This window comes from Diceros bicornis, chromosome 33 (assembly GCF_020826845.1).
Source record: "Diceros bicornis minor isolate mBicDic1 chromosome 33, mDicBic1.mat.cur, whole genome shotgun sequence".
Lineage (NCBI taxonomy): Eukaryota > Metazoa > Chordata > Mammalia > Perissodactyla > Rhinocerotidae > Diceros > Diceros bicornis.
This window is the reverse complement of record NC_080772.1, coordinates 11,383,536-11,411,516: the sequence shown is the minus strand read 5'-3', so window position 1 is coordinate 11,411,516 and position 27,981 is coordinate 11,383,536. Positions and strand designations below refer to the sequence as shown.

Sequence of the window (27,981 nt, the reverse complement as noted above, 5' to 3'; positions counted from 1 at the left end):
TTGAACATGATTTATGTCCCTCTATCAAGTCTTACAGGAGTGATCAGGCAGAGATATACTTTTATGCCTTTGCATTCAAGCAACTTCAGCATCATAAAAGACGTGACTGTTTCTTCTGTTCTTTTTAGTCAGACAATATAAGGTCAAGGAAACTAATTAGAGAGGAGGCATGATGGAAGCGCTTTAGGATGAGCAGGATTGCATGAAGCAGAGCAGAGGGGAAGGGGCACTTCAGGCAGAAGAAACAGCAGGTGCAATGGCAGGGAAGGGGTTGGAAGGGCACAGAGGCCAAGTCAGGGAGGACCGGGAACAGCATATTAACAAGATTTTGCTCTTGGCACATAGGCAGGGCTTGGAAGAGCTGAGCAATGTGACAGACCGATATCTCAGCTAATTCTGGAGGCAGTACAGTAGAGGCAGGAAAGGAAGAAGTTGAGGCAGGGCTATCAGAGGAAAGGAAAACATGACCAAGGCCTGAACTAAGGTGGAAGGTGCACCAGGAATGCAGAGAGGGGCCAAGCAGTAGAGACATTTCAGCGTCAGCTAGAAGGGAAAGCCCAGAAGGGATGCCAAAGAGGACTAGGGTCCTAATTTCAGTACTGAGGTGATGGTGAGTGGCTAAGCATCAGCGGGCAGGAGCAGAGGCTGAAGAATATTGGCCTGTCTTCTGCCATCAATCTGGAGGCACCTCCTGCTCACAGGGTGCATTCCTGATGTTAGCCTCAGCTCACACGCAGGGGGAAGAATTCACCCCTTTCCAAATGTAAGCTTTTCATGATTCCTACACTGTCACTTCACGAGACCACAAAGCACCAATCTACTAAAAACCTATGAGCACAGACAAAAGCTGTCTTGCTTGCTACTCTGCTTGCTATGTTAGCTTTGAGGAATTTACACCCTCATCGGCAGAAGCAAGTTTCTTACAGGAGCTTTGCTACTTTACATATCAAAAAGCAGAAAAGAAATACCTTCTGACATAATATTCCTTTTGTATTACTTTTTGTTTAAAGAGGGGATGCAGGGGCCAAAAAAGTGATGGTGAAAAGGAAAAGTGATGAAGCTTTACTTTTCTCCTATAATAAAAAGAGGAATCTTGGCTTCATTGATGCTGCATCTCCCACGTCAAGCAGACAACACTGTGAGGCACGTGACCCCATTCACAAGGCGCACTGACAATTTCAACACGGGGCACAGGACATTTCAGAGGATGGAGGAGGAGTTCAGAAGCACAGCTGAGGTCACTTCAATTCTCCTGCAACAGGCAGTAACTTGGTTAGAACTAGAGAATTCAAGTTCTAAGACATGGCTAATGAGGAAGAAGTTCTAAGAGAGGTGGCCCACAGGGCTTAGAGCCACCCAGAGCTTCAAGACCAGTGAAGACTTGACTTCCACTCAACCAGGTAGCAGCATGGTCCCTGGCAAATAGCAGGCACTCAAATATTTATTGACTAGGCAATGGAAGTGGTGCCAGTGACTAGGGGCACCACTAGTCACCGTACCAGCTGACCAAAATCTGAGCACTGGTTTTGGAAAACAGTTCAATTAAGCACGGCATCCATGTCCATGCTAGGTGAAAAGTTTCAGCTCTACATACCCTTGGCCTGAGCCAGTTTCATCTTAGGAGGTCAGGTTTCTAGATAAAACTCTCCCCTGGGATTTAATTAAGACCTACAAGTCAGCCTATCGGAATTTGCCAAGGCCACACCGCCTGGTCATGAGCCTGCCCATCACTGTCATGGTCCCCCAGGCCTTATAGCAAGCTGCTGCCTGTGGTTGATTCTAGTCTCAAACCAACTCATGACCCAAACAGGAACAGATAAGGAGCCTCAGGAAAGCCCACACCATTCTAAACAAGTAAATCTAAAAGTGAACTCCTACAGAAAGTAACGTTTTAGTTATATGCAACTGATCAGTTCTTTACCTCTTAAAGCAGAATGTCTCAGAAAACAAAGCTAAAATCGTGTGCAAGCAGAAATGCACCAACTATATCAACTAGAAGATGATGGAGCCATCAGGCAAATACAAAGAATATCAGTAAAGTGCTTGGAACATGGTAAGCACTATACAAGGGTCTGGCTCAATAATAATACCATTATCATTATTATTATGGTTGATTACACATGCTAATGGAGGAAAAATCAGAGGTATGAATAATCTGTTTTTAAAAAATGATATAGCACTCAATTCCTTCCTTTATTTACTACGTCAGGCAATACACAGAGTTTTGAAACATCTCTCTACCCAGCTGAAATCTGAAGGCCAAATAAGAGTGAAAACTGCAAATCAGACATATTTATACAAACTAACTGCTATCACTTTAAATCTGAACGTAAACTGTCTTGGGGATAAACCATAACATGGAGACTTAGTCCATCACGCTCATGGCTACAAACGTCACCTCCACATGCATGCGCTATGCTAAGACCACACAGAGTAGGGAGGAGAGGGGTGTCAACACCACCACTGTTTTCTTGCATAGGCAGTACTCATGGAGAAATATAGACACTGTCTCTGTTCCTGATGAACTCACTGTCTCAATAAAGAGACGTCACAAAACAAAGAACACATCACAAAATACAGCAATCAACTGAATCAATAAAGGAAGTATTGGGCAGGAAGGTAGAATGTTGCTAGCACTTCTGAGAAAGCTTTCATAGAGGAGTGGCACTTAGACACAGGTACCTGATCTTAACATTCTGGGAGTCGGTTCACTTAAACAGGATTGGGAAACAGTACTTTTACAAAATGTTTTCAAAACAGCTTACCTAACTCCTGAAACACTTTGATTATACTACAAGTGTGTGGTGGTTAATTTCATGTATCAACTTGACTGAGCTATGGGTGCCCAGATATTTGGTTAAACATTATTCTGGGTGTGTCTGTAAGGATGTGTGTGGGTGAGATTAACATTTGAATTGGTAGACTGAGTGAAGCAGATTGCCCTCCCCAATGTGGTGGGCCTCATCTAGTTTGCTGAGGGCCTGAATACAACAAAAAGGCGGAAGAAGGGACAATCTGATCTCTGCCTGACTGGTTAGGCTGAGACATCGTTCTTCTGCCCTCACACTGGAACTCACACCATTGGCTCTCCGGGGTCTCCAGCTTGCAGACAATAGACTGCGGGACTTCTCAGCCTCCATCATCACATGAGCCAATTCCTTATAATAAATCTCCCTGAGACAGAGATAGAGATAGAGATAGAAATGGGGGGGGGTGAGATCACCCTATTGGTTCTGTTTCTCTGGAGAACAGCCACTTCTAACTGCAAAACATGGCCACTGTGAAGCTCGTACACAACACTGGGCCTTCACACACACACACTCTGGAGATTAATATAAGGTATATGTGAATAATAAATATTATCTGGTAAAATGAAAAATCCAAATTAAAATGGATATTCAAATACCTGAGACACAAAATGTATGAAGATATTTGGTAATGTCTTGGTATGCCGAATTAAAAGGCCTTGTGACGTGGTCTCTTGATCATTAACTCACAGCATCTAAACGCCTTTTGAAAAAGGTCCAAAGAATGAACAGAGCTTTTCAACAGCTAAATGCTTCACACCGAAATTACTCTGGAAAAGGCATATGGAAATAGCAATGGGGGATTAACAGCCAAAGTGGTTCAATCCTGTGCTGGTGAACTCTGAAAGGAAAAATACCTGTGGGAGAAATCAGATAAGCAAATCAGGCCACATGAGCTGGAATACCTCACACGGGGGCGAGAGCAGAGCCACTTCTAACTGCAAAACATGGCCGCTGTGAAGCTCGTACACAACACTGGGCCTTCACACACACACACACACACACACACACTAACCACATGATATGCGTGGGGCTCCCATCACTTCTATGGAACAGTCACTTAAAACCAGTTTCCAAACAATACAAGTAGACCAGAAATCTCCTGCACTATCTGAAAGAATGTTTCAACTCCCTATAAAATATAGATTTATGCGACTGTAATACTCTCCCCTATAAGAGCTGTAAATACACATTTGCTAACAAGAATTAGAAAAAATAAAATTTTCATGAAATTAAAGAACTAAGTTACTAGACAGCCAGTCTCTCCCCTCAAAGATGGTGGCCACTCTGACCAAAATTTATAAAAACATTTATGGTTACACACCCAGTTCATGTTGCAGGTTAGAACAAAGCCTACAGAAGCTGTGAAGAGCATCCACGACTAGTCATATTCAAAACCAACACAATAATGATTCCTCTTCTTCTTGCAGGGTCACTAAACAAGAACAAAATTTATTGGGAAGAAAAACATCTGATTCTTAAAAATCACAACATTCCAATTAATGATCAACTGAATGAGCACAGGCCAGAGATAGATTAAAAGGATTTTAAAGATCCCCAACTCACAGTCAAGTGTACAATGAACCCCTCAATTCACCTTGTTCTAACTATGTAGTCAAAACACAGAAATGCTGTCTGCAATCATCAGTATTTCCCAACACCGCTGAGTTTCCAGTTTCTAGCTGTCTGTCTGTGACCACCAGTGGAAACGGTGACCCGACGGTAGCCAGGGAAAGGAAGATGACTAACAGTTTGCACATGTATGCGAATAAACACGTACACCCATCTATGACCGCGGAGTGTCTGCACAAAGATTTGAAAATAAGTCTTTACATTTCACTCATTAAACTTCACCCAAAGACTGTAGTCAACAATCAAGCCCTGTGAAAGATAAAAGACTGGAGAAGAATATTTAAACATTCTTATTTCTAAAATGGGTAATGATTTCCTTTTGAAAAATACAAACAGCATCAAAATCAATGCACCAATAAAAGTCATTATAATGAGATGTGGTATCATCAGGAACATAATATGCCTTAGAAACAGGGGGAATAAGCCGCAATCCAGAGTGCTGACTCAGCAGGTCTACCAGGCTGCCAGCTGGGCCCCAATTTCAGCACCGGCCTCCAGGGGGGCCAGAGCAGCTGACAGGCATTGGTTGCTTTCACAGTGGGGACATTTCCCTACCATGTTTACTCTTGTGATTTTTATGGAAGGAGTCAGGTGCCTGTAAGCTGGCATCTCAGGCATTAGGTAGGCCTCAGGTGACATTCAGCTTGAAGACAAAGCAAGTGACACCCTCTGAAATGCCAGAGCAAAACAACAAGCATGTCCTACTACCCCAAGAAACTCAAGTTTAATAATATAAACTCTCCCACTCCTCCAAGCCCGCGTCCCCAAAATACTCTATCAAGGACCGCTCAGACTCTGCCCGCTGGACTTCAGATATATGCACCTCAGTCATCTCAGAGCACAAAAAACAAAATCAGGAGAACTCTGCTTGAGAACTGGCCTTTTTGCTGTGCCTTCAAGGTCCCACGGCAAGGACCTCATAATCAGTAGCATCACCCTCACACTCTGCTCAGTAAATACGTACCCAGCCCTGCGATGTGGCCTAGCACAGGTCTAGGCGCTGTGGATACAGCAGTTTACATGACAGCATCCCAGTTAACGTGGAGAAATGTACTTTCAACATGTAAACTAATTATACAATTTCAGTTAGGGAAGAGGGCTGTGAATAAAACAAAACAGGACAACAGGAAAGACAGTGGCTAGAGAAGGGGCTACCTTAGCTTCAGTGGTCAGGGTGAGTCTCTGAAAAGTGACTTTCATCCTGTGACCCGTATGATGAAGAATATACAAGACAGAAAGAATGACGTATGAAACCCCTGAGACAGTAACACTTAACAGTAACTAACCTGGATGGAGCGCTCGGCACTTTGCAAGCATCGTCTTACTTAACCCTCACAACAATCCTCTAAGTAGGTATGGCAATTATCCCCACTTTTCAGGTCAGGGAACTGAGGTTCCAGAAGCCTCAGTAACTTGCTCAACTTCACGCAGAGCCAATCTTCACATCCAAAGAAACTCAAGCAGAAAACCTGCACTCTCTCAGTCCCTCAGTAACTGACTTCCCTATCTGTTGGCCTACAGCTAAGTGTCTGGCCTGGAATCCCCAGGGCTGTGACCAAGCCCTCACCATGCCCTGCTCCCAGTACTGTCACAGAGAGAAACAAAGACTATAACTCCCAAGGGATACACCGCCCATTCTGAATGTGCACACACTGTTTACACCTCCCCTCCAACCTGGCAAATCTGGGCCGGCCCAGTTTCCTTGATCTCTGACATCAACAGTCTGTAGTGCAACAGGAAGCAATAAAATCTGTAAATGCCTTCTCTACATGATTTTAAAGTATCAAAAAGACCACTTACACTGGACGCAGTTTTCTATATCAGCTTCCAATCCTGAGGTTGGTGATTTCTTCCAAATAACAAGATTCGACTTGTATTGTTCAGATACAAATAGAAATAAAATACAAATCAGCAAGCCCTCTCAGCTTCATCTCCAGAATACACTGTATTTCACCAATTCTAAGACACATCTCTTTTCCCGTTTGAACACCAGAAATCAGGATTCGTATCACAATGGGCGGCGGGTGTCACAGCTTAACCGGCAGTTTGTTTTCTTTCTTAGTGGTATAAACAATGATGAGGCATCTTAAGGTCAATGCTGTGTTAGGTCAGGAGAAATTCAGGATCCTGCAAACATAGAATTCCCTCCATCTCCTCTGCTTTCCCTCCAGCCCAACCGCACTGGTCACCATAACAGCATCCTAACTGGCTCCCCACTTCCACTATTTCCAACGATCCATTCTCCACAAGGCAGGCAGAGTGAGCTGCCAAATCTGCAAACTGCAGCCTGGCCTGCCTTGTGTCACACCTCCAGCAGCTCCTACTACATTTAGCATAAACAGAAATTCCCCCCATGGCCTACAAGGCCCTGCTGACCTGGTTCCTCTGCTGCTGTCTCCTGTTCCTCACAAAGGCAAGTTCTGCCTGCCACAGAGTCTTTACATAAGCCATCCTCTCTGCCAAGAGACCTTCAAGAGGTTGCCTTTTCTTTTCACTTAAATCTCAGCTCAAACATCCTCCATGAGACCCTCCCAGATCACCCAGTGCAGATGGGAATGCCACCCCCATTCTTGACTGCACTTACTACTACTTTAAGTTAGCTTTTCATTTATTTATTTTATTATCTTTTTCCCCCACCTTACACTATACAGCCTCAACAGGCGGCAACCCTGTCTTTCGTGGCCACTGCTTATCCCCAATACCTGGCATACAAAGAATCCTCTATAAATATCCATTTAATATAATAATCATAACAGAAGAAATTACTAAACTACACTCTCTCCCATAATTACTTTCTTTTCATTAAGTTCCAGTCAATGGGACAAAAAAATTGCTGGCAAGAATGATCATTTTGAAGCATTTCTGTGATTCCTCCTGAAAAATACGAAAAAATGAAACAAACTTCTAATGGGGCTACGAGGAAAAAATGCCTTGCAACATAACACTCATTATATACATAACACAACCACTCAAAAATTTCCAATATGCTCCTGAATTGTATTTTAAAAGGTTTATCTGGAACTGGACAATTTCGAAAGTCACTAATCTTGCTCTGATGTATTAAACACACCACAGAATTCTTATAATTCTTCTAGAAACCTGTCTGCCAAGTGACATACTGTTTCCTTTTGCTTAGAATTCACCTTTGAACTTCTCTCCAAAGTGTTTACCATTTCAAAATCCCAGCTTTAGCGCCCGTTCCAGCTTCAAGTTGTCTAATCATCCACACGGTCGCTATTTTTACCACCAAACATAATGGAAAAAGGAAGTAATTTGCTTCATCTACTAAAGTTTCCTAAAACAAAAGAAAAACAAGGCTCATGTCTTTGAATGCTGTGTTCTAAGGTGATTCTCCTTATGAGGTTCCAACTGCAAAATGTTAATGTAAAATCACACACAATAGGAGGAAGCCTAAGTTGTCAGAAGAGGAGTATGTGTGATTTAAGTGCATTAATTTTGCATCACAAAAGATCATCCAGAAACAAACCCAGGTCTCAAAACAGGAGGAAAATGTATTCTGCAAAAGTTCTGAAGCCTTGCCGATATCTTAATTATCTGCAGTTAATTGTTTGGATTAAGACATCCTCAAACAATGGAAAACTATGCAAATCATCCCATAAACTCATCCTTTCAAAGTTCAGCACCAATGCTATGTTTAGCTTCTTTAATAAACGCTTGGGCATAATTTGTGTTCTCTTTTGAAAAATTCTCAGATATTACTTATCTGTATTTCTATAATTCTTTCCATACAAAAAAAAATCACCATTAAAAAAATTAAATTAGGCTCTAATTTAAAAAAACAATGAATATTCAGAATGGGGATCTGATCCAATGTTTTACTAATCATCATAATCCCTTCTGATGTATTTAAGTGATCAAAATGAATAAACTCCCTGCAACCCAAGGGAAAGAAAGTCACTGGTGGTATCAGGAAGCCAGGACTTTCGCCAGATCACTTGAGCAACAAAGCCAAAAACAGACCCAACATTATTACTTCCTAATCTAAGCCATGTGTATTCGCCTTTACATAGTTCAAAGAAGTTAAACCTGCCATCCTTCTCCTCAACCCACCTAAAATAAGCAATCTTTAAAAAGGTATTGTGAAATCTTAGGTTTCCTATAAAAGTTAAAAACTGCTTACTTTCTCCTGTTTTGGACTTTTTAACGACCAAATGCTACCCAGGAAATTCAAAGCAAGTCACTGAGTTACGAAGCAGAGATTTATTGGTATCAAACCCAAAAAGAATGTAGTGAATGTCTCCTGAATGGGCAAAACAGAGCTTATTCCACATGGCGGGGTGGAAAGATCCATGGGCTTCAGAGGCGCACAGACGGGTTAAAATCACAGCTTTGCTACTCATTAGCTATATGACTCAGCCAAGGCACTTCACCTGACCGGCAGAAAGGAGACAGCAGCAACTCCCCTGTGTTGGAGGAGTAAAGAGAAGGCACAATCAACTGCCTCTAACCAGCTAGTCCCACAGCCGCCCACAGAGATAACTGATTACAATCCAGAAAACCCTTGTTCTGAGCATCCTTATTCACTTTCTCCCCTTGGTGCTGTACTAAATAGAACGAATATATTTTTCTTGGATGAATCATGGCTTTGCAGAGCTTCAGAGTCTTCATCCAGAATATCAATTCCCACTGCATCACACCAGGAGTCAGAAAAGTGGCAAAAATCAGAATAAAGGAGAATTCACCCTAGGAAATTGTTTTCTTAAATAAAGCCAAGATACAGGTAGGTTTCTTATCATTTGTTTCTCTCCCCTAAAAGTTAAGTATTGAAAAAAAGTCCAGGTGCACTGGAGATCCTCTAGGCTCAGAAAGATCAATCTTATTCTATTATGGGAAAATGAGGAAAAAGGGTCCAGTTGACTAAATAATATTTTTACAAGCAATGTTCGTCTTAAGACCTGGAATACTATGGTTTTCAGAGAGAAAAATCTGGCCAAGTAAACAGTCGTAAAAAGTTGAAAATACAAAGGACAAACTTTTTTAAAAGTTTATTCCTAAAAAGACTGTTAGTGTCTGTGCGGTGAGCATCTAGTTTGGGGAGAGGGCAAGCAATGGGATTGATTGCTAAATTAATTCCTCCGATTCTATTTGACCACATATGCCTCGTACACCAGCATTATCCACAGCACCATCTGCTGCCACACTGTGCCTACAGCAGCTTCGGTTCTGCAGGGCCCGGAGAGTTAAGGCCATCCTTTGCTTAGCTAGGTAAACTGCTTAGGGACGAAAACCATGTCGCCTCAAAGTTAAAAGGGGGATAAAAAAACCTCAAAATAAAAGTAAACTCCTGACAATTTTTTAAAATACCTAGTAGCAAACGTAATCTTTTGGTTACGGACACATGGCAAGTAAGTAGTTTTAATTTTTCTTCTCTTAGCAAATCCTGCTCTAAAAACTTTAAAGCACGAATAAGAATGATATGCTCTGGTTGATGCATATACAGTACATATATTTATCTGTTACTAGCTATGACACAGCAAGAGTTACCTAACTGCTGTGCTGACACGGTTCTTGCAACTAGGAACTGGAGTATTACTCTAAACCTGGAGAACAAGGGGGTTTCGGATGGGGTTCAGAGCCCAGGTTTCCTCTAATGTCTAGGTTTCGCCTTAGACAACTAGGCCCTTATGGATAATTAGGTCTCCTTATTATGAAAGGTACGTGGATAGGGCCGGGTGCAGGACTGTGTCCTTGCCCTTACAGATCCGCTATACATGGTGCATAAGAACACACGGAAGAGCTTGTCAGTCATAAGCAAAACAACCTAGCCTCGATTCTGATCTAAAGTTAAACCACAGACTTAAAATACACCATGATTTAAAAGATCTGGGATAAAACAACCGTTTTCCAAACAGAAAAAACACACTGATGATAAAAATTAGAAATAAAACTAGCTGACACTTACCGAGCACTGTGTTCCCAGCACTGTTCTAAGGGCTTACAGATTATGGGGTTGACAGAGCATCGCCACCTCCCTGTTCAATCAGTGACTCTACTGCTGTACAATCTATAGTAATACCACAGGTTAAACACCATAGGGTAAGTCCATGGGATGAAAGCCACAAAGAATTCTGGCTTACCATTAACTCACCCTTGTATTACAGAAACTATGCTTAATAAGCCGCTCATCTGAATAACCAGGGGTTGTGACGTCACAAAACAAGCACAATAAATTAATACAGGTATTTTTCATGGAACGATTCTAAGCATAAATGGGGAGTAAAATGCTAAGTAAATACCTTCAACATCAACAGGGGAAACGAAGAAAATGGAAGTCATACCATTTAGATCGCAAAAAATGCTTATTCTCCTATCGTATTCCCCTTCTCAAAAACAAACATTTGTAGTCCTTACAATGCCAGCCCTGCAATGTTGTCACAGATGTGTGCCAGAATTTGCACAGGACATGGCCGTGAGGAAAAACCCAGAGTCTGCCCCTATCTTAGGCAGGAAAGAAAGCCCGCTCATTTTTGTGGCTCAGTAACTGTGAATAACAACTTGAAAGGGTTAAAAAGTGGGGCGCCAGGTGTTTTCTTTCCACCTTCCAGAGTCATTTAAGCACACAGCAAAGTTATCTCCGCTTCCCTCCCCACAAGCCTGCACAGAGGGAGAACTGTCACTGCCATTTACACTGTGCAGCTCCTGTTCTCACAACGATCCGAGGGCACCCGGCTGGGCAGCAGGCATCAGCGGCTTCCCACAGCCTGCACGCGCTTTGTTGCCAAGTTCTGAGCTCCGCTGGGTGATGGGGGCACGAGCGAGCCAAGGCTAATTTAATTGTATTTCAAATCTGTATGCTTTCAAAGAAAGCAGAGACGAATGAGACCACGGGTGGAGCTGGAGGGGGTAACCAAAAACAAACTTTCAGAGCCTCCAAATCTGCATGTTTTGCAGGAATTCCCAGCCAACGATTAGGAGATACTGATACTCCCAAAGTATTTAGCATCCGAGATAAACATCACGCAAGGAGACGTGGTGGAGTGGAGTCCCCGTCCCTCGCCGACCCACTCCTCCGGCGGCGACCAGCAGGCGCGCTTTCGGAGCCCACCGCCGGCGCCCCGCAAACCCAGCCCCGCTCGGCAGCGCGGCCGGCTGCCCCGGCCCGGCCCCGGCGCCCGTGCCCGGCCTCCCCGCCGAGCCCGGGACGCGCCGCGGAGCGCGCAGGGGCGCAGGGAGGGAGCTGCGCCGCGCCTCCCCTCGCGGCCCAGACAGCCGGCCGCGGGGCCCGGCTGGGCCACTGCGGCCCCCGGGCCGGGCCGGACGGAGCCCCAGGCCGGGCGGGCAGGCTGCAGGGGCGGACCCGGCGTCGTTCCGGCGCGCGCGGCTTCGGTATTGTCCGCAGTCGGGGCGCGACGCGGCTCCCCGACCCGGCCCCGGCCCAGCCTTACCTCGGCCGCGCTCTTCGGCCCCGGGGCGCTGCGGCCCGAGCCGGGTGCCAGGCTCTCGGGGACCGCGGGGAAGGAGGGTCGGGGCCCGCGAGAGACAGGTCCGGGCCGCCGGAGGGCTGAGCGCCCGCCGCAGGGGCCGCCGAGTCCTCGCCGCCGCCTCCGCGGGGCCGCGGGCTGAGCGGCTGGGGCTGGCCGAGGGGGCCCAGGACGCGAGGCCGTGGAGAGCGCGGGCTGGCGGCCGCCGCAAAGGTTCGCTCTGCACCGAGTGGGAGGGCTCAGGCAGGCTTCGCCGGAGAGCGAGGGAGGGAACTTGGAGCGAGTTGCTGTGGCCCAGAGCGCGTGTCCCCGTGGACTGTGCACGCCCCCAGAGCGTCCCGCCCCGCCTCCAGCCCGCCCTCTCCCCACCCCCTCCCCGTTCCCACCCTCTCCCGCCCCCCCACTTCTAGCCCTGCCCCTCCCCATCTCCGGCCCCTCCCCTCACTCGCACCCCCAAACCCCTCCCCCCACTCCCACCCCCGCCCCCTCTCCAAACCCCTCCGGCACCCCACCCCCACTCTCACCGGAGTGAAGAATCCGCTGGACCCGAACTGCCAGGAAACCCGAGATCAGATCCTGCAGCGCTGGAGACTTACAGCCTGCTTTGTGAATGTGATAACCCCACCTGGTAGTCAACCCATCCAGGTGATCTTGGTGCCTGACAACGTTTTCTGCTGACTAACTGTCATATACTCAGATGGACCCGCATCTTAGTGTTTGTAGACTTAATTTCTGAAGGCATTTTTAAGACTCCAAAAAATGGAGAAAACAGTGAAGAATATAGGAAAAAACCTCGAACACTATGTACTGCCTCTAGAGTATGGGCCAGCTCATGTTTCAAAATGAAGTGAACGTTTTGGGGTGCATCATTATTCACCTCATGATTTATGATTCGGTAGTGCTTTTTCTTTCTTTGCTCAATAATTTGGTTGTTTTTTTGAGGATTTTGTTGTTTTAGGAAGATTAAACACATCTAGTTTAGTTTTTGCTATTGGGAACTCTAAAAAATGAAATCCACATTTATCAAAATGATTGAATTTGAATGAGGTACGAACTCACAATGTAATTACTTTAAATATTTTTCGTGACTGTTGTTTCATTCTAGTTTTGAAATTATCAAATAAATAAAACTCAGACTTTCATAATAAATTTTGGGCTATTTACAAGAGAACCATTTTAAGAAAGTGACATGATACTGGGTTTTAAGTGGAACTTTCCTTTGGCATTCTAATGCATTCCATGTGATCACAGATTATGTTGTGGTCTCCATTAACTTGGAAAGTCATGTAACAGTAGAATGAAGTTATTTTTCATCATTCCCATAGCAAATGGAACCAACTTCTCTCCCTCCAAAGCATGCAATTATTTTTTTTTTTTAATTTTTATTTTAACTTCTTTGTCCCAAACTCTTCCTTTCGGGAATTGCTCCCTTGCCATTGCGAGGGCATGTGATGCAGCCCTGCCAATTAGAGTGCATTATCCCTTGGGCACAAAGGTGGAGGGGGACACATGCTGTAATCAGGGAAAGTGGGGGTCCTTTTTCTGAACTGATAGCGCAGCTTCTGAGACCATGCCAGGTAAGCCTGCAGCAGCGGGAGGTAGCCTGCTGGAGAATAAAGCCAAACCAGGAGAAAGCCAAGTGAGCAAGACAGACAGAGAGTCCTGATGACAGTGATGAGCCCCTCCAGGCAGCCATCTCTGAAACCAATCAGAAATCCTGGCCTTCTGAGGCAATGCACCAGTAAACTGTCTTTGTAACTTATTCTATTTTCAGTTAGGTTTCTTTCCAAAATATTCACTTATAAAGCCATAAAAGATTTCCGTATGATCCATGCGCTGAAAATCAGGACTGTAACCAATAAGTCCTAGCTTCTCTATCGCCTAAATTACTTCTTCATAATAAAGTATGTGCCAAGGAGTCACTTAGTAGGAAGCCCTAACTTTTAATAGAACTATGATTCTCATTTAGGGTGTTACTATGGCACAGTGTACATTTAATATTTTCACATTGTCCTCCCCAAACTAAACATTAATGAAAGATGTGCTTAGAAAACCAGAGAGAAAACAGTAACACATCTAAACCAGAACATGCCAGTAAATTTTTGTCTTATCAATTATTCTAATAAAACATGCCTTTATAATCCCCAATATTTGCTGTTATAGGACATTACCTCTTTTCTAGACTGAAAATTTTAAGGCCTGCTATAGAGCTTCAGAGACTGGGAATTGGTTTGTTGTGCTGGAATTTTATTGTGCTGCATATTGTTCAGGAGAAGTGGGCCATTGGCCTATGCTTGGAATTCTTTTGTTTCACAGAGATTTTTGTCTCTAAAAGTATGTAACAGTATTTGACTAATACCCTAAGAAGCATCCATACACTAATCAGTATGTTGCTTAACCATTACTCACAGGTCACTGTGACCGTAGGAGTGTTGGTAGCGAGGGAGTGGGCCAGACGGACATGAAGGCATTGCTCTGAGCCTCTGATTGCAGGAACAGTGTCTTATGGGAAAATATAAAACCAGTTCAGAGTTTTCACTCGTCTGTCTTCAGATGGGAATGTGCTTAGTTCATGTATAAAAGCCTATGAGCGCAATAATAATATATCATAAATAGATTTGAGCCCCACGAAGGGACAGTACAAGGAAGTGAACCATCTCCATGAACATGACAGGGTAGCTTAGGAGGAAAAGTAAAGAAAAATTAGTTCCGGAATCCAGGCCTATGTCTGAGCGACGCTTGTTCAAATGATTGGCTATGATTCTCCAGGGAAAATTCCAGTCAAATATCAACCATTTCCCCACATCCATGTGCTGGATCCTTGTGACGTCTGTGCCATTTCCTTACCCAAAAGTGGCACAGCAATCTCAGTTAACCTGAGCTCAGACAACCCCTTCTGTCCAGAACCCACCCTGAAAGCATGGCATACATCAGTGCTTTTCAAACCATGAAACAGAATCTCCTGGAGTGCTCCTAACAATACCATGTCTCCAGGTTGGGGGGGAGGAGGATAGGCATGTGTATTTTTGAAACGTTCCCCCAAGAGATGGTGACAATCAGCCAGGGTTAAGGTAACTAGGGTCTCTGAATCTGTGCTCAGAGAAAAAGACTTGAGAAACCCTCCGATCAGACTCCATTGACTTAGAATTGTATGTAAAATTAAAGTTATTGATTGAACAAGCTCGATTTGTCCTTCCCCCTGAACGGCCTTCGGTTACTCTGAGGTTACAGAAAAAGCAGCGAGGAATGCTCCTTAGGAGGAGTGGGGTGGATTTGCTAGAAGCAATCACACTGAAAAAGGACAGCTCACAGCAAGGCTGAGATAAGAGAATCACTAACTAGAAAAACATTGTCAGTTACTATGGGAAGAGGCTACTGCACCAGAGGCAACAGCCCCCAGAGGTTATCTCATTGCATACTTCATAGTTTATTATATGTTCGTGCCGATGATCAGAGGAATTAAAACAACTGAATTCTGCTCATGAATACTGACCTACATCATTTAATACTAGTAAGAGCTATCATTGATTGAATGCTTGGTCTGTGCTAGGCAATTTACATGCCTCATTTTTAGTCATCACAACGGCCCTAAACGTAAATATTATGACTCCCATTTTATGAACAAGAAGCGCAGGCGCAGGGAAGGTGAGTGGCATATGCAAGGTCAAAGAGTTGGTAATTAGAGGATTTAAAGGCTAACCCCAAAGCCTATGTATCTTTTACTCTAAATCAAACTTGCCTATAAATCATATGAATCATCTACTCGATAAGATAGTCCCTAGACACATACATGTGGCTATTTAAATTTAGATGAATTAAAATTAAATTGGATGAAGACTTCAGTTTCTCAGTCACACTAGCACTTTCCAAGTGCTCAATAGCCACATGGGGCTAATGGCTACCCGGTTGGACAGTGCAGATAGAAAACATTTGCATCATCATCGTAGAAATTTCTGTTAGGTAGCACTGATGCTTCACATATTTGTCTGTATCATCAATGAAGGCAGTATTCTCTGTGATTGAATTTTTCAAGTAAATTACTCCAACTCCTTTGTTAGCTGTTTTGATGGAATTCTTTCTAAAACATGTAATACATTTATATGCCTGTGTCTTAGTCCATTTGGGCTGCTATAACAAAAATACCATAGACTGGGTGGCTTATAAACAGCAGAAATTTATTTTTTCATGGTGCTGGAGGCTGGGAAGTCCAAGATCAAGACATTGGCAGATTCTGTGTCTGGTGAGAGCCTACTTCCCGGTTCACAGATGGACATCTTCTCACTGTGTCCTCACATGGCAGAAACGGGAAGGGAGGAGGGAGCTCTCTGGGGTCTCTTTTATAAAAACACTAACCCCATTCACCAGGGCTCCACCGTCATGACCTAATCACCTCCAAAGGCCCCACTTACTAATAACTTAGGGAGGTGAGGTTTTTGCCATATGAATTTTGGGGTACACAAACATTCAGACCATAGCAGCCTGCTTTAATCAGCAGAGTACATGAACCAAATGCCTCTTTAAGGCACGCAGGGAAAGGTGCCCACCTCAGTGGACCTAAATGGCCTGCTGTGGAGACCCTGCTTCTCTTTCCTCCTCTGGTGTCTCTGTTCTTTGTCTTCACTTCTTGCTTCTCTCAGACTGTCTGCTGGCTCCTGGCTACACTATGGTGCTCCCTGATGTTCAGCCCTCAGCCTGCTCCTTTTTCTGTCCATGCACTCTTCCTATGGGTTTTTTCCAGTTCCATGTCTCCAACTACCACTCATTTGCCAGTGACTCCAGAATTTTGATCTCCAACTTCCACCTCATTTTCTGATCTTCAGAGCACTTTCTTTTCTCTAGCCCTCTACTTGACTAGCGCTACTCAAAGTGCTGTCTGCAGACCAGCAGTGGTTTGTGAATTGTTTTGTTACTGCTCCAGGACAAGATGAGTTTAGAAAGTGGAAGCCTGTGTTTGGAAACTTTTATAGCAATTTGACATTGCTGAGACATTATATTGTGTTGTATAGTATGAATGTAAATAACAGAGTGCAATGGATTGGAAATTAAACAAAAAAAGTACAGTGTATCTGACTCCACCTAGCTATCTCCTAGGCCCCTCATGCCCATTACCACCACCTGTCATTAACTGAAGTTATTATTATGCCCCCAAGCATCATCAGTCATGATCCAGGCAGGAAACAGGGAATTGAATACAGGGAACTACTGACGAAAGTGCTGGAGAAGCTGAAAAGACAAACAAGGGAAGGTGAGTCAACCCAGATTTTAGCAGGAGCAGGAAACCCTCCATAAAGAGCACAGATGAAGGAGAAAGTGGTGTCATTGGCACCCAGGAGTTGGAGCCGGCGAAGGGAACTGATCAATTACAAAGAATAATGAGGACGGCCCACCTGGGAGCTGAGACCGTGGAGGGCACACAGATGCGATCTGTTCAATTGAACCGAACTGAACTGAATTGATTTTCTTATTCTTTTACTGACACCAAACACGATAAAAAACTTCCTGAGGAACTCTAGATCGCCAAGTATTGCATATAACAAGTTAATTATGCAGAAGGAATCGAAACTGTTCAGGTCCTTTTTAGCTATAAAACTGATCTATGCTTCAGAACTGAGATGCTGTGTCTGCTTCTATGAAATAAATACATGAGCTCTTATTTTTATTTCACTTGGAGCTTTCACTTGCTTCCAGATTTTCAACTATTTCGAAAGGATTAAGTTGTCAGAATTTGCTTGCATGGTATGTGGAATACAAGGTTAATATATACACTTTCTCTATTCTCATAGACAGTGTGAAATAATGTACTGAATAAGGGGAGAATTTTTAAACTATTTGTGGCAAGGTGAACTTAGAAAGTTAAGCTACTTACTTTAATAGAAATATATAATCCATCTATTTTGTGCAGAGCTCAATAATTATCATTTTCCCTGGAATCAAAAATCAGAGGTAGCATGAATAACTGAAATCTCTAATTTCATTCAAACCTCTTCCTAATCAAATATTAAACCAGTTCTTCAGTAGCCAGAAAAGTGAACTAATTTGAACTTCTCTCCTTCTTTCTGCCATTATGTAGTAGAGATGCTAACAAGCATAATAGATAATAAGCAGGAGAGAACAAGGAGAAAAGGAGCAGTAAGGGAATAGTAGGTCTCTGAGCCACAGATGGTAGATACATAATAACCATTTTCCTCTATATAAAACACATTTAAAGTAGGTACACAGAGTTATGAGTCTTAGAGTTCAATGTCTATTTTTTTCCTGAACTTTTTTTAAACTGTATGTTATGATTTCTAAGTGTTTGGAAAAGATATATTCAGAATTTCAAGTAGGCATCCTATTTTTCAGTCACCTGGTATTAATCTAAAGGATGAGCAATGGTATTTCTGACATTTGTAGGAATCACCTGCAAATTATCAGGAAATTGTAACAAATGTCAGAGTGCTTTTGGTGTAGATGTGAATTTTAGCTCATTCACCCACACATTCCTCCCTCACTCATTCTGTCACCAAATCTCTCATTTTCAATGTTTTCATCCCTCTATCTACTCACCTCTTAGCTGCACTTAGTTCAACAGCTTTCTCAGTTCATTGTGTAACCACACCACCAGTCAAATATATTCTCCATTACCTCATCTATGATTGTTCTTCCATTCCTCAAATTGGTAAAAATCAATCTTTTGAGCAGTAGTTCAATGACTCTAACTCATTTTTTTTTATCACCACAATAAGTCTAGCTAACACCCATCACCAAACATAATTACAAAAATTTTTTTCATGTGAGGAGAACTTTTAAGATTTACTCTCTTAGCAACTTTCAAACATGCAATACAGTATTATTAACCAGAGTCACCATGCTGTACATTACACTCCCAGGACTTATTTATTTCATAACTGGAAGTTTGTATCTTTTGACCCTCTTCATCCATTTTGCTACCCACCCCAGTCTCTGGCAACCACCAGTCTGTTCCCTGTATCCAAGAGCTTGGTTTTGTTTCATTGTTTACATTCCACATATAAGTGAGATCATACGGTATTTGTCTTTCTCTGTCTGATTATTTCACTTAGCATGATACCCTCTAGGTCCATCCATATTGTCACAAACGGCAAGGTTTCATTTTTTTTTATGGCTAATATTCCCCTGTATATGTATACCACATTTTCTTTATCCATTCATCCATGGACGTACACTTAGGTTGTTTCCATATCTTGACTGTTGTCAACAGTCAAGCTGTTGATGCAATGAACATGAGGGTGCATACATCTTTTTGAGGTAGTGTTTTCATTTTCTTTGGATAAACACCCAGAAGTGAAATTGCTGGATCGTATGGTAGTTCTATTTTTATTTTTTTTAGGAACTCTTAACTCATTTTATTTACTCACAAATTATGCATATCCTTCATTTTCTGCTAGTTTGACAACCAGCAGCCAAGACTTCTAAGTAGATATACTTTTAGAATATCAACATTTGAAAATTCCCAGCCAGTTTGTCATAGAAGAGGAATGAAGTAGAGAAACGGAGGGAGGGAGGTTAGGAAAAGACAGAATGGGGTGAGGGAGAGAGTGTCTCTACTCCCCAGCTCACCACTCCGCCTAATCCAAAAAGCTTCATCTGAACTCTGCTAGAGAATATATAGGAAGACTAAATCACAGTATGTTGAAATCTTCTGGGTAAAAAAATCAGCACATGTTGCCATTTTGGTGTTTTTGATAGAACAGAAGTATGAATACACACACAATCAGCTTAGGCTACAAAAATGTCAATGTGTAATTATGGCGTTTGTCAATACGCACGTCTTCCTCTGACAGCCTCTGCTTCTTGTTTAGTTAGTTGGAAGTTTTATGCAAAGTAGTAAGTAGAAAATTTAAATACTAGCATAATTTTCTTATAATCATAAAGTATAATAACCTCTTACAAATTTTGGATTGGCTGGGTTCCCAAACTCTTCATAAACATCTTAATTGTGCTGTTCTTAGAGGGTCTTCGTATGTTACATTTGATTAGATCGCCTATTTCTCAGAACTCAAATCTCACTACCCACTAATAAATTGTCCTGCTCAATTAATGGTATTTGAGTGGCTCCTCATTAACCTCATTAGATGGTAAGCTATATGAGAACAGGGGATGTAGCTAACCCCATTTGGAATTTCCCACAGTGCTTAGCAAAATTTCATCAGATACTCACTGAGATAAATACATGCCCCGATAGTGGCATAATTTCACAACTATTATGTCACTTTATATTCATTGACTTCCCCTCCCTAGGAACTGGTATAAAGTCTCTACACTGCAGCATTTCCTGCACGACCGAGTCCTGAGCACTGAGAGTCTGTCACCCTGGAGAAGCCGCTAATATGCCTGCAGCACCAACAGCCAACAGGGCATCCTTCCCACCTGGGAATACACATCAGAATCCAGGAGACAATGAGATGGAGGACTACAGGAAGGTCTAACTCTTTCTTGGATTCGAAAAGATTCATAAAGCCATTATTTAAGAATATGAATAGCCAAAGTATTCTTGTTAATCTCCTGTGAATAAGGTGTTATTTTTCTCTAAACACAAATATTATATTTGAGAAAATAGAGTTGTGATGATAGTTCTTGTATCAAACAAGATGTGAATCACCAGGTCAGGCTGTGCACGTGGTGGGGGAAAGGGCGCTTTTCAGAATACTGGCAACCTGGAGGCAGAGGTGCCCTTTGGGTGTGCCTGACAGCTGACTCTAATTTCTCCCCTAGGAGCGTGTGGCCTTGCTAATATTTTCTTTCTTTTTCCTCAATTGAGATATAGTCTACATATAACATTGTACAAATTTAAGGTGTACAACATAATTATTTAATATATTTATATATTGCAAAATGATTAGCACATTGTTTAGTTAACATCCATCACTTCACATAACTACAAATTTTTTTCTTATGATGAGAACTTTGAAGATCTACTCTCAGATATTGTTGCAAATGGCAGGATTTCCTTCTTTTTTGTGAGTGAATAGTATTTATATATACATGCTTTTAAATTTTCCAAGAACCTCCATACCATTTTCTATAGTGACTGTACCAATTGACATTACTACCAACAGTGCACAAGGATTCCCTTTTCTCCACATCCTCACCAGCACCTGAGATAATGTCTCTTTATTGGTAGCCATTCTAACAGGTGTGAGGTCATATCTCATTGTGTTTGATTTGCATTTTCCTGGTGATTAGTGATGTTGAGCACCTTTTCATGTACCTATCGGCCACTTGAATATCATTTTTTGGAAAAATATTTTTTCAAGTCCTTTCCCATCTTTTGATTGCGTTACTTGTGTTTTTTGCTATTAAGTTGTCTGAGTTCCTTATATATTTTGGATATTAACTCCTCATCAGATGTGTGGTTTGCAATATTTTTTCCCATTCCATAGGTTGCCTTTTTATTTTGTTAATTGTTTCTTTTGCTGTGCAGAAGCTTTTTAGTTTGATGTAGTCCCGCTTGTGTATTGTGCTTTTCTTGCTTATGCTTTAGGTGTCATATCCGAAAAAAATCATTGCCAAGGCCAATGTCAAGGAGCTTTATCCCTATGCTTTCTTCTAGGAGTTTTATGGTTTCAGGTCTTACATTTAGGTCTTTAATCCATTTTGAGTTAATTTTTGCGAGTAGTATAAGACAGGGGTCTAGTTTCATTGCTTTGCGTGTGAATAACCAATTTTCCTGGCACCATTTATGGAAAAGACTGTCTTTTCCCCAGTGAGTATCCTAAAATTCATTTGGAACCACAAAAGAGCCCGAATAGCCAAAGCAATTATGAGAAAGAAGAACAAAGCTGGAGACATCACACTTCCTGATTTTAAAGTATATTACAAAGCTATGGTAATCAAAACAATATGGTATTGGTGTAAAAACAGACATGTAGACCAATGAAACAGAATTGAACCCATGCATATATGCTCAACCAATATTTGACAATGGAGCCAAGAATATTCACTTGAGAAAAGACAGTCTCTTCAATAATATTTTCTTAAATCATAATTTTGTTTCTTCCAGAGTGGAGATGTGAGCCCCAAGTATAATAGAGCATGGGCAGAAGCATCATTGAGCTTGTAAAATCCTGAGAGATGCTTTCCTGGGTTATCTGAAGCTTCATCTAGGTGGTTATATACACAATACATATTTTATATTCTTGGTTAATTAAATTGGCCTAACTAAAGTGGGTGTGCACTCAATACGCACGCTCTTTTCCCACCAGTCTACAGCCCACCAGACGTTGCATTTTCCATATAGCTTTATGAATACAGAAAGGTTATCTTCTACAAATACATACAATCTACTCCTTGACTTGGATTTAACGGAGTAAAAGGTTAATGTAGTAGATATTATGTTTGTTTGTTTTCCTGTGCCTCAACTTCTAAAAAAGTTTTAAGTTAGAACGCATTTTTTTCTTTGATATGTTGAGTAACAAATTTCAAATTTCAATATATCTCATGTCTAAAAGACACTGTTATATAACTGAGGAATAGCCCAGAATGTCTACTTAACATGAAAGCTCATAATCTGCTATTACTTTAGCATAAAATAATTAATTTTGAGTTTCTTAAATCATAGTCTTTTTGACGAATGAAATGTCACTACAAAATCTTTTCCTATTTTGGGACATAAGACTCAAATAATCAATACGTATTTTGAATGCTTATGGTATACTTGTAAATGGTTTAGACTGTGAAAAGTACTTAATTTTATTTTTTAATTTCTTTTTTCTTTTTTCCAGCTTTATTGAGATATTATTGACATATAACATGTAAATTTAAGTAGTAATTTTAGATGCTGGTCATAGCACATTTTGTGCTTTATGTCTTAATTCTGTCTTATGTATATGCATCTTAAATAGATAATTTAGTTTTTACTGTTACGTCTTATTTTTCTTCTCTGCTGAATAAAATGACTGGTAAGTACCATTGTGCATTTGAACATCGTGGGTCGTAGCAGATTGCCTAGACGTCCAGAAGTGTTTCAAAACTACTTAACTAAGGAGCGACACTAAAGTTTAAATTTTTATAGTATCCTTCCCTATACCCTCTGGTTTCTGCAGGGCTGGCACTCAAAACCACGCAGGCTCCATTGCCCAACTCCACAGGCCATGCTGCAGAGGGCGCCCCCTTGGGGAGTGTACACACTAACCCTGGTATTAAATTTTATTTTGTGAATTTTTCTGTCTTTTCCCCGGACAGACTCGATTTCCTCTCTGGTACAATAGACCCAATGTTGTAAATGTAAATGTACTATAAATCATTTTGCAAAATGTTTTGTGACTTATAGTAACAATAGTTAATAACTATGTTGTTCATGTTCTATGTGTATACTAGCATCTATCTGCCTAGTCCTATACATGTACATAAACTAATAATTTCATTGAGAACGCTTTTGCTGTTCTTTTTGTGTGTGTGTGTGAGGGAGATCAGCCCTGAGCTAACATCCGTGTTAATCCTCCTCTTTTTGCTGAGGAAGACCAGCTCTGAGCTAACATCTATTGCCAATCCTCCTCCTTTTTTTCTTCCCCAAAGCCCCAGTAGATAGTTGTATGTCATAGTTGCACATCCTTCTAGTTGCTGTATGTGGGATGTGGCCTCAGCATGGCAGGAAAAGCGGTGCATTATTGAGCGCCCGGGATCTGAACCCGGGCCGCCAGTAGCAGAGCGCGCGCACTTAACCACCAAGCCACTGGGCCGTCCCTGCTGTTGTTAATGATAGAATCTTTCAAGTGAGGAAAAATCTATTTAAATGCAGAAGTTTATTATATTTTTAAAGGCATTGTAACAAACCATTGCATGAGGAGTAGATTGGTATGTGTAGGTTGCAATCTCTTGCCCTAACTATAACACTAGAATAAAGCAATTATGTAATTTATGGAGAAGTACCCTGTCAATAATTGTGTTCTGTCATAATGAGAGATTTTCCAATGATCTAGTCACTAAATTGTAGAATGTCCGTTGTGCGTACTATACAGAAGGGCTGAGAGAAGTCATAAGCAAATTATAAGATGTGATTTCTATCCATGAGTAATTTTCAATTTCTTTAAGTGACAGAATACACCCAAGAAAAAAACAGGACAGATGAACAAAGTCAAATAAACATAATGCAAAATCATTTTTGATTAAATGCCAAACAGATGCCATATAGAGAAGTTAGATGGAGGATGATTATGGAAGTTTTCTTGAGGAAATACAGTTTTAATGGGACTTAATATAATAGGGGGATTATAAAGAGGAGGGAAGGATTTTTTTTTGATGAGGAAGATTTGCCCTGAGCTAACATCTGTGCCAATCTTCCTCTATTTTGTATGTAGGTTACCACCACAGCATGGCTAATGAGTGGTGTAGGTCTGCGCCTGGGATCCGAACCCATGAACTCTGGCCGCCGAAGTAGAACACATCGAACTTAACCACTATGCCATGCGAATGGCCCCAAAGATTTTTCTGATAGAGAAATTACAATTGTAAATAAAATAAGGCATAAATTAGAAAAAAAATTGATAACTACTCTGAAGAGTCTATGGCAGACAAAGATTTACAAAAAGGAAGGTAATTTCAGAAATTTCAAGAATAAGAATCATGGGGCCGGCACTGTGGCATAGTGTTTAAGTGCTGCGCTCCACTGCTGGTGGCCTGGGTTCCAATGCCCAGCGCGCACCTCCGCACCGCTTGTCAGGCCATGCTGTGGCGGCATCCCACATAAAGTGGAGGAAGATCGGCCGGATGTTAGCTTGGGGCTAGTCTTCCTCAGCAAAAAGAAGAGGATTGGCATGGATGTTAGCTCAGGTCTGATCTTCCTCACACACACATGACAAAAAGCCACTAAACAAATAAGATTAAGAATCATCAGTGAATAGCAAATAGCATGCCAGCCATTTGGATGATTGCTTCCAAACAGTGTTTCAAAAGATTCTATGTGGTTATAAGAGAGTCATTGGTCATTTACCTAAAACTTTAATATAGAATATTGTTGTCGAAGATTTTTGACGTCTGTTGATAAGCATGATTAAATGGTCAAATAAGACTTGGAAGAATACAAATAAAGTCAGGATCAGTTGAGGTATACAGTAATATGAATCATAATTATATGATTTAATATTCAACAAATTTTTATTAAAACATGTTTAAAATTGTACATAAAAAACAACTATAAGATTTTGGGTAATAAAAAGTTTTAGTCTATGTTTTTGAAATCATCTTAATGTCATATTCAGATTAGAATATCTGAATCAGAATACTACAGATATAGCAAAATAGTGTTTCCAAGAATTCTCATGATTCCAAAGAAAAATAAAGCAATAGATCTTTAAGACCTTCTTAATCCTCAAGTCTAAATACAAAAAGAAGCGTTGTTTTTGCTTATTAGTGAAATCTATGAGACCATTGAAAGTGTCAAACTAAATCAAATATTTTGATGATTTCTGGGAACTATTTTTTTCAACAATATTTTATGTTGAAGAATGTAATATGTGGGGCATAAACTGGATGTACTGTACACATTAGTTTACCCCTTCCCCCAATAATAATAGTAGAGAAATTATGCTATCTGTAGTAGAAAAGTTGTAAGTTTCCTGTTGTAAGCAAATCTGGTATAGTAATAACTCAGAATTCTTCCTTTCTGTCTTTCCTGATGGACAGGTATGACTTATTCCATATACTCCCATAAATAAATGACTTAAATAAACACAAAGGTAGTTTTCTATGTTTGTAGGGTTGGAACTTTTTTAGTAGAGGTAAGGATCAGGCAGAAACACACTTTTTAAAAAGAGCTTTTATAGATTAAAAAATATGTTTCTTTAAGCAAATAGATATTAATTATTGAGAAGATTTCAGCATATTGTGTGTTTATCATAAAATATTTGCAAGAAAGAATAAACCATCTGAGTTACATGATACTGTAACTACACCCTGTACGATGAAGGACTTACTGTATTTTTCCACATGTTGAGGTAAACCACATAATGTACAAGTAGTGGGATAACTCCAGCCACAAATATGCTTGCATATTTCCAGCTTCTGTTCCTTCTAATTTACTTGGATTTCTTTCCTCTGCAGTGATAAGAAAAGCTTCAAAACTCTTAAAAGAGAATCTAAGAATAAAATTGTATATATAAGGGAAATTGCAGGTATTTATAAGGTTACCTGCATTGCAGCAATAGTATGAAGTATCTTTGGTGCTTCACCAAAGGAGAGGCAGAGCCTTCCAATCACTTACAACAATGTAAGCCATCGACGATTAAAGGATCTAAAACATTTATATGCTGAAGATAATGTTTGTATGATTGTATATAAATAGACTCATAGACTTCACAAAGCAAGATGAGACCTTAACAGTTATGTACTCAACAAACTATAAGCATAAATTACATGTAATGTTGCTTTTACAATAGCAAATCAGAATTAGGAGGAAGACAGTAGAGGAAAATGCAGAAAGAATGGGCATATTATAAAAAGAGTTCACTCACTCACTCGTTTATTTATTAATTCACTCATTCATTCAGCCAACGTATATTGCAATGTTTTTCTGTCTATGGTGATACAACAGCAAACAAGCAGACAGGTTTCTTATGTTAATGGAGCTACTGTTTTCTCATGGCAGGAGAGCAAAAGTAATCAAATAATAAATGTATAAGATAATTTCAGATGAGGATGAATTTGTTTGCTTTAGATAAGATGATGCTATAGAAAACAAATGACTATGGAAGTGTGGAGTTAAGTTAGATCAGGTGTTCAGGAAGGTCACACTGGGGAGATGGCATTTGAGTGGAGACCTAAGGAGGTAGAAGGAACCAGCCATGCAAAGATGAGGGGAAAACGCATTACAGGCGGAGGGCGTAGCCATTGCAAAGCCCCTAAGGCAGGAAGGAGCTAGGTGTGTTTGAGAAAAAGGAAGATGAGTCTAGCTGGAGTTTAGTGAGCAAGGAGGGGCGGGAGGAGGTGAGGCTGCAGAAAAGGCAAGGCCATGGTAAGGGATTTACATTCTATTCTGCGTGTGGTGGGAAACCCTGGAAGCCGTATAGTCCACTTTATGTGACTACACGATCAGTCTAGCTGAGATGTCACAAATGGGGGGAGAAGGAAGATAAGAACGGAGGCTGGGAGATCAGTTTGGAAATTTCACATGGTCTAGGGAAGCAGATGGAGACAGCTTGCACCAAGGTGGCAATAATAAAAATGGAGGAACGTTTAATGAATTTGAGTTATCTTTTTGGAGTAGAGCCAATAGGAAGTGAAGATGGATTGTATATTAGAGATGGGTGATACAGAATAAGGAAAAGATAACTTTATGATAAATACTGACAATAGAAAATGTAATCTAATGCAGGCTAAGGAAGTACTAAAGGGAAAAGTCTTGGTGGTCAAATAACCTTAGCCTCTGATCTTAGAGGATGTCTCATCCAATCTCATACCCAAAGTGCCTACTTCATTATGGGCAGATGGTCAGACAGCTTCTACTTAAACGTTCCAGTGATAAGAGCACCTTTGGAGACCTGTTTCATTAATGACGGCCCACCTCATTCAGCTGAGCATAAGCTGACTATAAGATAATTTTGAGACTTCTTGTTTTAAAAAAGTCAATGTGATTCTGGAAAGGAATATTTGAAAAAAAATATTAATTTCTTACTTTCTGTTTTGTCTAGTTTTTATTATCATGTTTTAAAAATAGCAAAGATAATTTTTAAGGGAGTTGGAAATAGGTCACGGGAGAACTGAGAAGAGATAAAACTCTTAAAGTTTATGAGAGTTTGGGTGGTGGGGAAGACAGCAGGCTGATCAGTTGCTCTGCATTTCCGTAAAGGACTCAGTAGGCAAAAATGACATCAGAAATAGAAAACATTCCATTTTGCTATCAGGAAGAACTTGGTGGATTTAAAAAGCAAAATACTTCAAAATTCTTTTGAGTCTTGTAGCTCTATTAAGACTAAGTTAGAAAACAATTAGTTCTGGGTAATTAAGACCATCTATTAAAAGCAGAGGGCCATATGGTTCTTTAACATTAAAACAGGGTTATATGTCTACTGAGTGAATTAAAACTCTCCCAATTGCCTGATGTGATTGATTATAGGCCAAAGTATAATAGAAATGCTGTTGATTCC

At 41.1% G+C, this 27,981-nt stretch overlaps 1 protein-coding gene across 2 annotated transcripts in view; it reads right to left on the bottom strand.

Annotated features, from left to right (window-relative positions):
* FAM110B (family with sequence similarity 110 member B) overlaps positions 1–12,174 on the bottom strand; it is a 142,628-nt gene extending 130,454 nt beyond the window's left edge. The window contains exon 1 of one of the 2 annotated variants that reach the window (XR_009216574.1): positions 11,846–12,174. The gene's annotated coding sequence lies outside the window, so the exon portion shown is untranslated. The remainder of the gene's footprint in view (positions 1–11,845) is intronic. The other variant, XM_058528742.1, reaches the window with a different exon arrangement.
* Positions 12,175–27,981: the final 15,807 nt, after the last annotated feature.